This window comes from Petaurus breviceps, unplaced genomic scaffold, assembly GCF_028583685.1.
Source record: "Petaurus breviceps papuanus isolate PSGF00001 unplaced genomic scaffold, PetGlider_PUasm1.0 91041, whole genome shotgun sequence".
Classification (NCBI taxonomy): Eukaryota; Metazoa; Chordata; class Mammalia; order Diprotodontia; family Petauridae; genus Petaurus; species Petaurus breviceps.
The window spans coordinates 40,150,837-40,166,070 of NW_027187400.1; the positions used below are offsets into that span (position 1 = coordinate 40,150,837).

The following is a 15,234-nucleotide window of genomic DNA, read 5'->3' on the forward strand; positions in this document are numbered from 1 at the left end:
AGAGAGAGAGAGAGAGAGAGAGAGAGAGAGAGAGAGCGAGCCAGAAGGGACTGTAGAGTCTAGTCAATTATCTACCAATAAAAAGCATTTATTAGGTACCTACTATATTCCAGGTAATCCCTAGCACTGGGATTACAAAGAAAGGCAAAAATATGGAGGGGCAGCTAGGTGGCACAGTGAGAATAGAGCACCAGTCCTGGAGTCAGGAGAACCTGAGTTCAGATCTGGCTTCAGATACTTGACACTTTAACAAGCTGTGTGACCTTGGGCAAGTCACTTAACTCTAAAATAGTAATAATAAATAAATGAACATGGTCCCTGTCTTCAAGAAGTTCACATTCTAATAGTGTGTGTATGTGTATCTATCTATATCTATCTCTATCTCTATATGGGCATGGGTATGTGAGTAGCTATGTGGCACAGTGGATAGTCCTGGACCTGGAGTCAGGAAGACCTGAGTTCAAATCCAGCCTCAGACACTTATTAGTTATGTAACCTGGGCAAATCGCTTCACCCTTCTTGCCTCAGTTTCCTCAGCTGTAAAATGAGTTGGAGAAGAAAATGGCAAACCACTCCAGTACCTCTGCCAAGAAAACCCCAAATGGTGAAAACATCACAAAGAGTCAGACATGACTGAACAACAATAACATGTTATTTATGCTATGCAGAGAGAAGGGAGCAGAACCCAGAGAGCAATTTCTACCCTAACGATGATGTCTCAAAGACAGACACCTCTGAAATGCAGCGCAATGCCCCAGCGTGATTCCCAGGGACAGTGATGAAACATGGCTGCCCACTGCTGACAAAGGGGTCAGGGACTCAAAATGTAGAATGAGACTTTTTTTGGACATGGTTAATTTGGGAATTTACTTGGCTACCAACATTTATTACACGCTTTTGTCTTCCTTTTTTTCCATGGAAAAGGGGGATAGAGAGAAAAATCAATTCTTGTTAATTAAAAAATAAAATCTAATTTAATTTTTAAAAAATGAAGGGGATAGAAAAGCGAAATGTATCAATGTTTTTTAAAGGAAGCCTAAAATGCAAAAAAGAAAATTCTTTCTAAAAGTTTCACCTTCCCAAATTGTTCTGGGCCCAGAGACTTTCGGGGAGGGAGAGGAAATTCTAGAGGGCTCCCTCTGCCCCTCCCCCCCAGGGCTTATTAAAGTCCCCTTTCTACTCTGTCCATCCAGTTAGGTCAGGACACCCCTGAGGACTATAACATTCCAGTCTTATTCAGATCCCCCTCCCAGTTCCATCCCCTCCTCTTTCTCCTCCTCCCTTCCAGGTAGACTGGGCCCAGGTGGACACAGCCCCCTCCCATGGGGTAGATTGGGGCTATGACAGGCAGAGCTGAGAGGTGGGGGGTAGTACTAGGGGCAGGAGGCATTGTCAGGCTGAGGTAAGAGGCTGGAGAAGTGATTGGCAGGGAGGAGAAGTAGCCAATGACAGAGAGGGGAGGGGGCCCAGAGCTAATTGATGGGGCTTCAGGCTCTGAGTGCCAGGAATACCAAGTGCTCCACTGCTATCCCTCCCACCCAACCCTCAGCAGGTATCAGCTTGTTAATGAGCAATTAGCTCTCAGCTTAATTGGGCAGCAGTGCAGCTAATGAGGCCAGTCGGGGCCCGGTGCCCTCATTATCAGGGCTCTGGCTCCGCCTGCCCCAGGGAATCTCAGGCTTCTGTCTGGGCCCCCCTTGCTTGAAGGAGGCGGAAAAGGAGAGGGCAGGGAGACTTTCCTCTGGTGTCCCTGAGCACACTTGCCGCCTCTCTCCCGGCTCTGTGTCCCTAAAGGCTACAGGGAGAAGGGCAGATTTGGGGAGAGAGTCAGTCTAGCTAGAGAGTGGGGAAGGGACCAGAAAGCTTCATCCTTCAGTCAAGAGAATCTGGGGGATTCAAATGAGGATGAGTGCTAAGGTGGGGATGGCAGTGGGGGTGAGGGCAGGGATGGGGTGAAGATGGGGATGGAGAGGAGGAAGGGAGTGGGGAGTAGGGATGAAATGAGGGTGGAAGTGGGCCCTGGAACAGAGCTCCCTCTCCCCTGCCCCAAGGGGTCTTCCAGTGAATCTGCATCTGATTGAGGAGAAAAGGTTGAATGTGGGAGTCTAACATTCCACCCTTCAGCATGGCTCTCTGGCTTGAGCCCTAGTGGGCACTCCCTTCTCTGTCTCTCTTTCTGTCTCTCTCCTTCCCTTCCCCTGTGTCTCTCTCTGTTCCCACCCCCCCCAATCTCTGTCTGTCTTTAGATCTGTCCCTGTATATGCCAGGCTGACTCTTTCTGGCATTGTGTTTTTGTCTGTTTTCCTGTGTCTTTATCTGTCTCTCTCCCCATCTTTCTCTGCTTCTGTCTGTCTCTTTCTATCTCTGCCCCAGTTTTTCGGTTGGTCACTTTCTGCCAGTCTCTCTGTCTCTCTCTCTTTGTGCCTTTGTCTCTGTCTCTTCTTTATACCTAAGTGCCCATCTCTCCCTCTTGCTATGTCTCTCTATCCTGCTGTCTCTCTGTCTCTGTTTCAGTGTCTGGTCTTCATTACGTCCCCTTCTCTCTCTCTCTCTCTCTCTCTCTCTCTCTCTCTCTCTCTCTCTCTCTCTCTCTCTCTCTCTCTCTCTGCCTCTGTCCCATGTCTCTGTTGGCCTCTCTGTCTCTGTCTCTCAGTTTCTCAGACTGGCAAGTCAGCCTTCCCTTCCAGAGAGCAGGATTCCTCCTAAGACCAATGCAAACACATGAATGTAGTTGGGAATGACAGGACACTCAGGGATAGTTGTCTCAGTCACAATCCCATTGGAATTTTTTTTTTTGCAAAGATACTGGAGTTGTTTGCCATTTCCTTCTCCAATTTATTTTACAGATGAAGAAACTGTGGCAAAGAGGGTTAAGGGTTACCCAGGGTCACACATCTAATACGAGTCCAAGGTCAGGTTTGAACTCAGGACTTTGAGTGTTCCTGACTCTCTGTGCACTATGGCACCCCCTAGCTGCCTGAGGTGGAGGGTAGCCTGTGTAAAGGTACATGGGTGGAATGTTGGGTTCCCTGCCCTACCATGGGAATCTCACCTGGCCAAGGAGAATCCTCACATAGCCACACTTGAGTCAGTTACCCCAGGATCAGGAGACCTACAAATGAAGAGACCAAAAGGGAGCCTGGAGTCAGGGAAGACCTGAGTTCAAATTTAGCCTCAGACACGTACTAGCTGTGTGATCCTGGGCAAGTCACTTAACTTCTGTTTGCCTGAGTTTCCTCATCTGTAAAATACAGATAACAATAGCATCTACCTCCTGAGTAAGGCTCAGAAGAGATTATAGCTGTAAAGTGCTTAGCACAGCACCTGGAACACAATAAGTTCTATATAAATTTTAGCTATAGTTATTATTACATAGACACCAGCCAGGTCTGAACTTGGAAGAAGCAGAGAGAGGGCTAACTCAGAACCTTAGATTTATGTCTCTGGCTTGTTGTAATCAGTCTGGGAAGAATAGTTTCCTGGATCTGGGCCCTGAACTCAGCCCTGTTCTCTGCACTTAGGCTAAGCCCCAAACCAAGGGCAAACTGGATAGCCTCCCAGGCTGGTCCCCAGCAGGCACTCTAAGGAGCTTAAAGGCCTTGGGAACTCCATGTGTGACCCATCCCATCCATAGCATGTGTACCCCACATATATACAGACAGGGCATCTGGAGTTCTGCTACCAGTAATAATAGAGACAGACATTTAAGGAGAGCCAGGAGGAAGGCCTAAGTTCCAGTCCTACCTTCTGGGCAAGTGAATTTACAGCTCTGTGAGACTCACAGGTGGGTGGTTGCTGCTTGGGTGGAGGGAGTTTTCACACTGAGAGATCCCCATACCATACACCAGATGGAATCACAGGCCAATAGACACCCTACCCTTCTATCAAAACTGTCAGTGATGACAGGCCACATTTCTAGACTATAGGGGTCTGTGAATTTAGAGAGAAAAACAATTACAGCCTTGTCCTCACTAAGTTCTGCCTGAAATTTGTCGTTTCCATCCATTACAATTGTGAGAAGACCTCCATCCCTAGGCTTTACCAGACTTGCTGCCAAAGGACCCTAAGGACATGGAACCATCATTTCATCCCAGCCTCTAACGTTTTTTTAGCATAAGAAATTCTGAATGAGAATTTCAACCAAACCCTTCAACCAATCCAGACCAGAACTTTACATCTCATAGACTCAGAGGCTTCTCTGGGCAAGTAGCTTGCCCAGGGGTCACTTCATTAATATATCTGCCACTGAATTCGAATTCAGGTCTTCCTGATTTCAAGGCAAGCATGCGACCTATAGGCTAGTCTTTTTCTCAAGTAGGCAGCTACTACAAGTATTATTAACCTTGTTTTACAGATGAGGAAACAAGGTTTCAGAGGTTATGGGGCAACTTTTCGGGTCAGAGGTAAGATCCGAACCCATGCCTGTCTGACTTGAGGCCCGTCTTTGCTGATCCTGGAATGCAGGGATACCATTCTATCCGCTCCCATTCCTTTGCCTATTTAAGGCCATTCTTTTTAAAGACTTTGTGGAGCTTGGACCCTAACTGGAATTAGAGGTGCCAGAGGTGGGGAATATGCCTTTCAAAGCAGGGAGCAGGTCTATGGGATGGTTGCTATGGAAATGAGTCGATGTAAATTTCATTTTACTGACACCCAGATAAGCTATTGATTAGCAGAGAGGGGAGATTTTTGAAGCTGTTTTGCCATACACAAAAATAAAAAGCTTGGGGTGTCTGGGCATAGGAGCCCCAGAGCAGCTCTTGGGGTCAGCAGCCTCCCACCATCCTCTCCCCTCCCACCCCAGCCCAGGGAGTGCAGGAATACTGCCAGAAGCACATGTTTCTCCTATAGGCATCTGACCCTTTGGTTCTCTGCTGGGGTTTTGTGGATCTTCCCAGTTCCCCACCCTCCACTTCCAACCCTCATCCTCTTGGTATGACTCAATGCCCAGAGGAAACTGTTGGAATCATCTGAGACTCCCCTAGGTGATAGAGCCTGCCTCTGCATCCCCACCTCCACCATTGAAAGGAGGGGAAAAAAATGAAGATGCATTAGGGACACATTCATTCCCTCTATAAGCATTTATTATGTACCTACTACGTGCAAGGTACTGTGCTTAAGCAATGGACAGAAATCACTTGTCCTTGATAGAACATTGAAAAGCTAGGGAGTGTCCAGAGAAGGGGAACCAGGAAGAGGAGGGAACTGGGAATTGGTGATGTGAGGATACGCTGAACACGGTCTGATAGTCCTGAAGGGGAATATTATCCTGTACAATGTTAAAAGAGACTTAATTGCTTCCCATCCTCCCCCCACCCACCCACCCAAGGGATTAGCTTTGTTCTGCTTGGTCCCAGAGGATGGATCTAGAAGCAAAGGAGAGATTTCCGAGAGGCAGGTTTTGACTCCATGTAATGAAAAAATCTGAAATATTAGAGCCTTAAAAAGTTGGAATGAGCAACTCAGAGAGGTAGAGAGTTCTCCGTGCCTGGAGTTCTTTGAACACCACTTTTTGGGTCATGTTATAGAGGGCATTTCTGTTCAGGCAGTGACCTTTCGAATACTTTCCAGCTGCGACATTCTACCATACAATGGTAGAGAAAAGATGGTCATCGGGTTTACCCTGCTGGTGAGAGGATTCACAGTATGACTTGGGGGCTTTCTGCTTCTCAGAATGGAGAGGAGATACAGAAAGGAAAAAAGAAAACCACACCCAAGGACCAAGGAATCCAAAGAATTGGTCAGGCCATCCTTTTGATTAGCCCAGCAGGTAGCTGTGAGAAAGATGTCATTGGCAGGTGAGAAAAGACTGGTGCACACTGGGACTTCCCTACAATGATACGTAAAAGATAACCATCCAGCTTCTGAAGATGTCTAAGAGGAGGGAGCTTAACACCTCGCTATGTAGTCATTCTACCTTTGGACAGCTCCCATCATGAGGAAAGCTCTGGGTCTTCTTCCTGGACACCAGCTGCCTCCTGTGGCCTCCAGCTCCATCTCCCCTCCACTTGGCCTCACCCTGGGTTCTGGAAGTGAGGTTTTCCCCTAGTTTACCTCCAGATCTCTCCCACCTCAGTCCTTTCCCACTCCACTCTATAAAGATCTTTGAGGGCAGGGACAGTCTTTCTCACTTGTATGTATGTCTCCAGTACTTGGTTGGGTTTTGGAGGCAATCAGGGTTAAGTGACTTGCCTAGGGTCACAAGGTTAGTAAGTGTCTGAGGTTGGATTTGAACTCAGGGCCTCCTGACTCCAGGACCAGAACTCTAGCTAGTCAGTACACCACCTAGCTGTCTCTGTCCCCTACATTTGGAACAGTGTCTGGCACATGCTAAGCCCTCAATAAACGTTTGATTTCTCTATCTATCCTGCTTCAAACATGAATCTGCCTCTGCAGCTTCCACCCATGGCTCCTGGCTCTCCCCTCTGGATCCAAAGACTACAAAGATCCCATGTGATAGCTATTGCACAGGGCTGTCATATCCTGAAGAGAGCTGGAAACAGCCCAGGACCCTGAGGACATTGGGAACAGGGTGGAGGTCTGTCTCTTCAAATGTCTCCCAAATATAGCTCTTCATCATGACTGTCTGTATGAAGACCCAGGAAGAAAGATGGCCCAAAGACTAATTAACACACTGAGTCACTCAGCAACTCATAATTTCCAGTTCCTGTGCACCCCTTTACTCCATGGCCTTGGAGCATTGCCTGAGGCACAGAGCAGTTAAGTGGATTCCTGGTGGTCACACAGAGAATGTGTGTTAAATGTGGGATCTCAACTCCATCCCCCTGACTCTGGCTCTAGCCCTCAAACCTGCTCCCACACTGCTCTCATTGGGCAGAGAAATCCATTTGTAATCTGAAAAATGGCTTTGGGACCACATTTTTAGAGGCCAGGGACACCTGGTAATCAGAATAAAATAATAGAAAGGGTGTGGTTGCCTATATCAGCCTGAACAATCGTTTTGGTTAAAGTTTTCTTTCTCTTGTTATTGTTGCCCACTTTGCAATACTTATGGGTAGAAGGGAGAATAAGTGTGTGTGTGTGTGTGTGTGTGTGTGTGTGTGTAATATGATATATATTATAAGTAACTATAACATGTAGGTGGTACAGTGGGTCTCTATCTGAGCCTGGAGTCAGGAAGACCTGAGTTCAAATCTGGCCTCAGACACATCCTAGCTGTACGATCCTGGGCAAGTCACTTAACCCCACTTGCCTCAGTTTCCCCATCTGTAAAATGAACTGGAGAAGGAAATGGCAAACCTCTCCAGTATCTCTGCCAAGAAAACCCTAAATGGGGTCATGAAGAATTGGTCATAACTGAAATAATTGTCACTAATGAATTGATGTGTGTGCATGGGGTCTATACAGTAATAATAACTAGCATTTATAGAGCACTTTGGGTATAAGGTTTACAAAGCACTTTACAGATTTTATCTCATTTGATCCACGCAACATCTCTAGGAGATAGTTATTATCATCTCCATTTTATAGATGTTGAGACTGAGGTCGAGGTTAAGTGACTTACTCAGAGTCACACAGCTGTTAGGTGTTTGAGGCTAGATTTGAACTCTGGTCTTGACTCTAGGTCCAGCACTCAATCCATTGTACCTGCTAGCACTCTACAACACATAGGAAAGAAAGATAATCATCTTTCATCTGTTTGAAGACCTCCAAGGGAAGACCCAAGAAATTTATCCTCAGCCCTGTGTTTTTCAATGTTTTTAGCAGAAAATAATAGCTCATGTTTACATAACAACTAAAGGTTTGCAAAATGCTTTATATACCTTATCTAATAATCTCAAAAACCCAACTGAATTAGAATGTGAACTTTGGAAACTGAAGTTCAAAGCCCACCTTGGACACTTCTTAGCTGTGTGACCCTGGGGAAATCACTTCACCCCTCTGAAACAAAGTCCTACTCTTAGGATTTGGGATTTTTTTTTAATCAGCCCAAAATCCTAATGCAGTCTCAAGCTGCATTGAGAGAGTCGTGGGGCCCCATCTGGAGTATCAAGTTCCATTCTGGGCACTACATTTTAGGAGGAGCATTGACCAACTAGAGAATTTTCAGAGGAATGAAGCAAAGTGACTGGAATAGAAACCATGTGAGAGGAGGAAAAGTTTGAAGTCAGTGGACACATATTTCTCTTTTTTTGTTGTGTTTCAGTCATATCTAACTTTTTGTGACCCCATTTGGGGTTTTCTTGGCAGAGATACTGAAGTGGTTTGCCATTTCCCTTCTCCAGTTCATTTTATAGATGAGGAAACTGAGGCAAACAGGGTGATTGCCCAGGGTCACATAGCTAGTAAGTGTTTGAGGCTGGATTTGAACTAAGGTCGGCTTGACTCCAGGCCTGGCACTCTATCCATTGCTAGCTGTCATTAAGCACCTACTACGTGCCAGGTAATAGGTTACAAATAAAGGCAAAAGGCAGTCCCTGCTCTGAAGGAGCTCACAGTCTAACAGAAGTTAAAGGATTGCTTAGCCCAGGTGAAAAGAAATACTGAGAAAATCAGAGAAGGCTTCTTGTAGGAGGCAGCATCTGAGCTGAAGGAAGGAAGCACCTGGAAGGAAAATGAGGCCCCTGAGAGGCAGAGCTGATGGATCCCTGGAGATGAAGGTGGAATAACAAGTTCAGGGAACAGCAAGAAGTCCAGTTTGCCAGAATATATAGTCAGGGAAAGGGAGTTGTGTGAAATAAGTACAGAAAAGTTTGGTAGAAGCCACTCATTCATTGTTGGTGGAATTGCAAATCTGTAGGACCTTTTTGGAGAACCATCTGGAAGGACACAGTAAGTTACAAAAATTATCATACCCTTTTACCCAGTCCTTCCATTGTTGAGAAGAGATCCTGAAAGTGTTATCAAAAACAAAACAAAGTATCTAGGCAGAGATTTTCATAGCAACATCTCCTTGGATAAGTTAATTCCTACTTCCCTTAGCCTCTGTTTTCCCTTCTATAAAATGAGGAGGCTGAATGGCCTCTGAGGCCTCTTTCTACTCTAGGTCTATCACATACACACACAACTGGAAACAATGTAAAGGTTGAACAACAGAGGAATGTTGAATGAATTGTGTTACGTTCATGTGCTAGAATAACATAATGCAAACTAAGGCCACAAGTATGAGTAACACAAAGAAATTTAGAAAGAACTTTTTGAAATAATGCAATGCAAAAAAAAGGCAATATCAGAAGAAGAGAGTTACAATGAATGGACAAGGAGGTTGAGGACATAAAAGGAATGAGTGAAAAACTGCTCTGATATTCTACATATTTGACATTAACCTAAATGTAAATAATTACAAAATAAGTTTAGTTGATTGTGTTGTTGGAGGTTAATTATTTTGTAGGAACTCCTCTAAGTTTGCTTCCAACCCTTACTGACCCTGGCAAATTAGGTCCTCAGAGGCTTCTAGAGGACAATCCTGTAAATGGCTATCCTGACTCTGAAGCTCATTAGCCCCCACTGGTATGTTTCCTTTTAACAATCAGATAGTAGACTCAGTTCTCAGCAAAAGGCATTTACTCAAATGGCATAGCAAGAAACAGTAGTTACAAAGCATTTCCTCCTAAACCTGGGACATACTCTACATAAATACAAGAGTCTATGAGAGGGGCGGCCAGGTAGCACAGCAAGTAAGAGCACCGGCTCCAGTGTTGAGAACACCTGGAGATTGAATCCCGGGCTCAGACACTTAGCACCCACCCAGAAACACCTGGCCGTGTAACCTTGAACAAGTTACTTAACCCCAATTGCTTAGGGGCGGCCAGGTGGCTCAGTGAGTAAGAGCACCGGCTCCAGTGTCGGGATGACCTGGATCAAATCCGGGCTCAGATGCTCAGCACCACACCCAGAAATAATAACTGGCCGTGTAACCTTGAGCAAGTTACTTAACCCCAATTGCTTTAAAAAAAAAAAAAGAGTCTATGAGAGGGGCAGCTAGATGGCACAGTGAGTAGAATGCCGGCCTTGGAGTCAGGAGGACCTGAGTTTGGATCTGGCCTCAGACATTTAGCACACACACACACACACACACACACACACACACACACACACACACACAAAACCTAGCTGTGTGACCTTGGGCAAGTTACTTAACCCTAATTGCCCTCCAAAAAAAAAAAAGAGTCTATTAGAGAAATACACAAGTTTATGGGAGAAGGAATGGACATGAACTTGAAGTACAGTTGTAATAAGACATATATGTATATATGTGTGTGTACATATGTATGTATGTATATGTATATAGCAACTCCCAAACAATGGGGCCTCAATGCCCTTTCTTTCCCCATGATACTTGATAGGATGTCATCAATGATGGATGAGTCTTTCTGCTTTGCAAGGCATGGAGTCTCTGATCAACAGGTTGATCCAGTGCTGGGATGGGCCAAGCATGCTGCTTTGCTGCTAGTTAGAGCTGAGCAGGTCACTTTGTCACTGGGAATCTGCTACTGGGCTGGGCTGATCTGCTACTAGGCTAGGCTGCTTGTTGACTACTATTGGCCACTGCCAATCTGGTGGCCACTGTTACTGCCACCATTCAGTTCTAGCCTCTAGTGGTACCTCAGGACATCCTGAACTTACCAGGTCACTTGGGCACTTCCATCTGGGAATGCTCATTTACTCAAGATCAGGAAAGAATAAACACAGAGGTAGAAGCAGTCATTTGGTTACAGATAGCATGACTAGGTAGAAGACAGGATGGATGCCCATCCCTCATCCAGCTCTAAGGATCAGCTCAAAATAGTCCCATAGCTGCAAAGGAAAGGAGAAAATTGACTGAGAAATGGGCAAATCGTCCCTTTTGTATACATACTCAGTTCAGGCTCTGCAAGCCCTGACTCACCAGTCCTTCCCTGCCCCAAACCAATTAGAAGGCTTTTCATGATCATACAGTCATTCACTGTCATCCACTGGTCACTTGGGCTGAAACCAGGCAGGAAATATCTGTGCATGCTTCAAGGGGTGGCCCTCAGAGGGCAGTTGACCCATGCCAGCTTCTCATAAAACATCTTAAGTTAAAAAAAAAATGAAAAGATCTCTAGACGGAAGCAGAAATCTGAGTGATAAGTCCTGAAGAGGGGATGATGAAACATCACTCCTCCCTCACCATAGAGAGGTGGGGAATTATAACGTTGAATACGTTGTCAGACGCGGTTTCTATATCAGATGTTTTTGTTCAATAGTGTTATTTTTTTCCACAAAGGAGGGTTCAATCAGGGCATGGGTCGGACATAACTGTGATATAAAGACACCAATAGAATCTTTTTTTTTTTAAGGAGAAAAAAGAAAGGCAGGTGAGAGATGGATTTTGCAACACCTTCAATTCCAGCCTGAGGAGACTTGTGTACTTGTGTGTATGTATATGTGTGTGTGTGTATAATATGTATATAAGTGTATGTATATGTATGTATGATATGTATATATACACGTGTGTGAGACAGAGAGAGAGATTCTAGAGGCAATGGGAGCCACTCAAAGCACACACCCTCTGGTAGACACAGCAGATGGGCAGGGATCTGGGCTCAGCCCAGGACCTGAGGAATCACACCCTGGATCGCATGTAGGAAGCCAGGCAGCATTTTGTACAACCCAAACCTGTTTGCACACACTAAGCCCCGTCTTTTTCAGGAGCTGTAATGGAAATGGGAATTTGAAGATCTTCCCTGCCCCTTAATAGAGCTGGGAGGAGTTTGAAGACCTCCCCTATATGGCACTGGTGCTGCAGGAGCCAGTCAAGTTTCATCCCCATCTCTGAAGGATCAGAGCTGCAGGTCCCAAAAAGGGCCTTGGAGGGGGCTGAATGTGCTCCAGCAGGTGGCCCACAAGGGCTTGTATGATGTGAAAAGGCAGTCCCTCAGTGGTACCGAGGGAAGGGGAAGACACCTTAGCTTTGGAGCTGGATCCCCCCACTGCAGAGGATTTATAGAGACCATGGACAGGAGACATGGAATCCTAGATCTCTTGTTAGGCAGGCCCTCAGAAGCCATCTAATCTCACCTCCTCATTTTACAGATGAGCAAACTGAGTCCAAGGACAGCTAAGTGATTTACCCAAGGCCACAAAGTAGTAAGCATCCCCAGATCTTCTGACTCCAGAGCCATGCTCTTTCCCCTATACCTCCTCTAGGATAAGAAGGGACAGAGGGGCTGCGATCTATACCAGTGGAGGGGTGGCCCACTTCAGGAAGATCACAGATGTACTCAGATATTGAATAAGGAAACCATCACAGCTTGTTAGCAAAAGTGGAAGGAGAGAGTGAGCTTCCCCGCTCATTGGGGGTCTTCAAGCTGAGGCTGGAATGGCATGGAGGGGCTTCGTGCCCCAGTGTTGGGCAGACTAGTGGCAGACTAGTCCCCAGCTCTGGAACTAGGATGCCATGATCCAAAAGCTCTGGGGCTCGGAGAGTCTGTGAGCTATGGAACTGTAAGGTGAGGCTCAGCTAACATCTTACCCACTAGAAGAAGCCCTTCTGGAATTATATTCTTAATTCTAGCGCCCTCTTTCTATTGATTACCCTGTATACATTTTGTTTGTACAGAGTTGTTCACATGTCACCCCCCCCCCCCCATTAGATTGTGAGCTCCTTGGGGACAGGAATGGTCTTCTGCCTTTCTTTATACCCCTAGAGCTTAGTACCATGCCTGGAACATGGTAGGGACTTAATAAATGTTTTTTTTGACTAAATAACCTGGGAACAAATGACCATCACCCCAGATCACAAAGCGGCCAGTGGAGCCAGAATGGGTGGAAGATGCCCTAGGGAACAGCAGTCTCTCCAGGTTTCTGGACTTGGACATTTGGGGACTGTAAGAAGAATGCTGCTGGTTTGCCTGGGACCTCTTGGGGAAGGAGGGGTCTATCGCCTCTCCAAGGAACCTTGCAGTATCAGCAGAAGGATCTAGCGCAGAGGGCTATGCTGGATGATGGTGATCCCCTGCCTGGCTCAGGGAAAGCTTAGGACAAACACACCCACATGGGGCATTGCTTTTTCCAGAAGGGCTGCATTGGGGGAGAGGAGACGAGTCTATAACTCAGGGCACAGAAACATTAAATGCTTCCCTTTAACAAGAAACCCCATGGTAAGTGCTAGAGGGAAAGAGTCTCTTTCCCTGAAAGGAAAGGGAATTCTGGGGAGGCAGAGAGAGAACCCAAAAGGGGTGTTGATAGGGGGAGCTCCCAGATGAGGAAGCTCCCTCCACCAATGCCCCAAGGTGGGGAGAGAGAGACAGAGAGAGACAGAGACAGAGACAGAGACAGAGAGAGCACATAGTGGGTCCTAGGGAGAAAAAGGGAAGTTAGATAGCACAAAGACTCATCTTCCTGAGTTTAAATCTGGTCTCAGAGATTTACTAGCTGTGTGACCCTGAGCAAGTCACTTAACCCTGTTTGCCTCAGTTTCCTCATCTATAAAATGAGGTGGAGAAGGAAATGACAAACCCCTCAGTATCTCTGCCAAGAAAACCCCAAATAGGGTCATGAAGAGTCAGACATGACTGAAGTAAATGAACAAGGAGCTCCTGAGGAGAATGATGGAGAGAGCCAGTCGGACTTGGTGGAGAGACCCCTTCACCACAGCCAAAGCCCTTCTTGGGCCTGTCTCGTAAGAGTGACCACACTCACCCTGACCAACCCCAGGGTGTTGTAGATTGGGCTTAGAAGTGGCAATGGGAGGGAGAGATGGGAGATACCTGAGGAGCTCTTCTGGGCAGAGGCTGCCCTCTTGTGACCACAGTGGGTATTGTTTAAATCAATATTACAGTATCACAGGAGCTTAGAGATGGAAACGACCCCTGAGAAGATCAGGTCCACGAAAAGAAACCGGAGCCCAGAGAGGTAAAAAGACTTGCTCCTCCCTCCCACTCCCGCCAGGGTCACACAGCTGGTAGGGGTCTTAGGTAAGATTTGAACTCAAGTCTTCCTGACTGTAAACCAGAGGCTCTGGCCATTGGGCCAGAAAAATGACAATACTTTCACCACTCTATAGAGCTTTACTGATCTCAAAGCACCTTCTCACAATGACCTTGAAATCTCAGTAGTTCCAATAAGATTCAGACAGTCTTTCATTAAGAATCATTATTATCAAAGGGACTAAACCTAGGGTTTCACTGAGGTAGAGAAGCTCACTCCCCCAACAATGCAGGTCAGTGACTTCCTTGCACCTCTAGCCTCAGAGAGATCTCTGAGCATCTAAGAGATCAAGTGACTGGCTCAGGGTCACGCAGGACGTGTTTAAGGCATGATAGACCCAGGCCTTCCTGTGGTCCACAACACTCTAGAGAGGGGCTGAACCAGTTTAAAATGTAATTGGGAAATATTTAACCAAATAAATACAAATGCAATAAAACATAAACAATATTACATTTTAAAACTAAGTCAATATGGACCCACAGGGATTGTTACATCCTGTTATTGCCCCCCATCTTGTGCTGCCTCTCTGATAATATTACATTAATATCTGATATTTATATGGAGCAATTGCCATGTATTATTAGCAGGGCACCCAGCCAGGGTGCAGGGGACAGCACATAGTAGGTACTTATTTAAATAAATGTTTCTTGAGTTTGTCCTCACAACATCCTTGTGAGGTGGCCGTTTATGTGGCCTCTCCCTCTTTAGAATGTGAGCTCCTTGAGTTTGGGGACTGTCTTTTGCTTTTCTTTGTCCCCCCAGCATGAGCATGGTACCTGAACACATAGTAGGTACTTTTAGTATATGCTGACTGATTAAAAACAGTTCCTGCCCTCAAGGTGTCACATTACAATGAACATGCAAGATAGATACCAGGTAGAGAGCAGGTGATATTGGAAGGGAAGGCATAGCAGGTTGGGGGAAGGAGTTGGGAGAGGCCAGGGTCAGAAAGTGGGATTTGAGTTGAGTCTTGAAGGAACTAAGGAAGCTAAAAGACCAAAGCAAGGGATCAAATGGACTAGAATTAGCTGAATGCTTTGACTCACGAAACAGTTGATAACAATTCTATAATTAACTTGGAAAAAGGTCTGCAGTGGAGTGCCCTAGGGATCTGTGCTGTTTAATGATTTTCCCCAGTATCTTAGATGCTTATCCAAAATGCAAATGACACAAAGCGGGTTTGAACAGATAACACACTGGCTGACAGTCAAGATTTGGAAGGATCTTGGACTGATTCTAAGAAGATGAAACATAGAGATAGATGTTGTCTCCAAACAAAGAATCAATTGTCACACTTAGGTCCAAAAAAATCAGCTACAC

At 45.9% G+C, this 15,234-nt stretch overlaps 1 protein-coding gene and 1 long non-coding RNA gene across 3 annotated transcripts in view; one reads left to right on the forward strand and one right to left on the reverse strand.

Annotated features, from left to right (window-relative positions):
• LOC138154540 (cytochrome c oxidase subunit 7A1, mitochondrial-like) overlaps nucleotides 1-15,234 on the forward strand; it is a 259,360-nt gene that overhangs the window by 45,413 nt on the left and 198,713 nt on the right. The gene's annotated exons all lie outside the window — the stretch shown is intronic.
• Nucleotides 10,186-11,094, reverse strand: LOC138153969 (uncharacterized). The gene is made up of 2 exons (XR_011166515.1): nucleotides 10,850-11,094; nucleotides 10,186-10,758 (listed from the first exon to the last, which is right to left on the reverse strand). It is a non-coding gene; the product is annotated as an uncharacterized lncRNA (long non-coding RNA).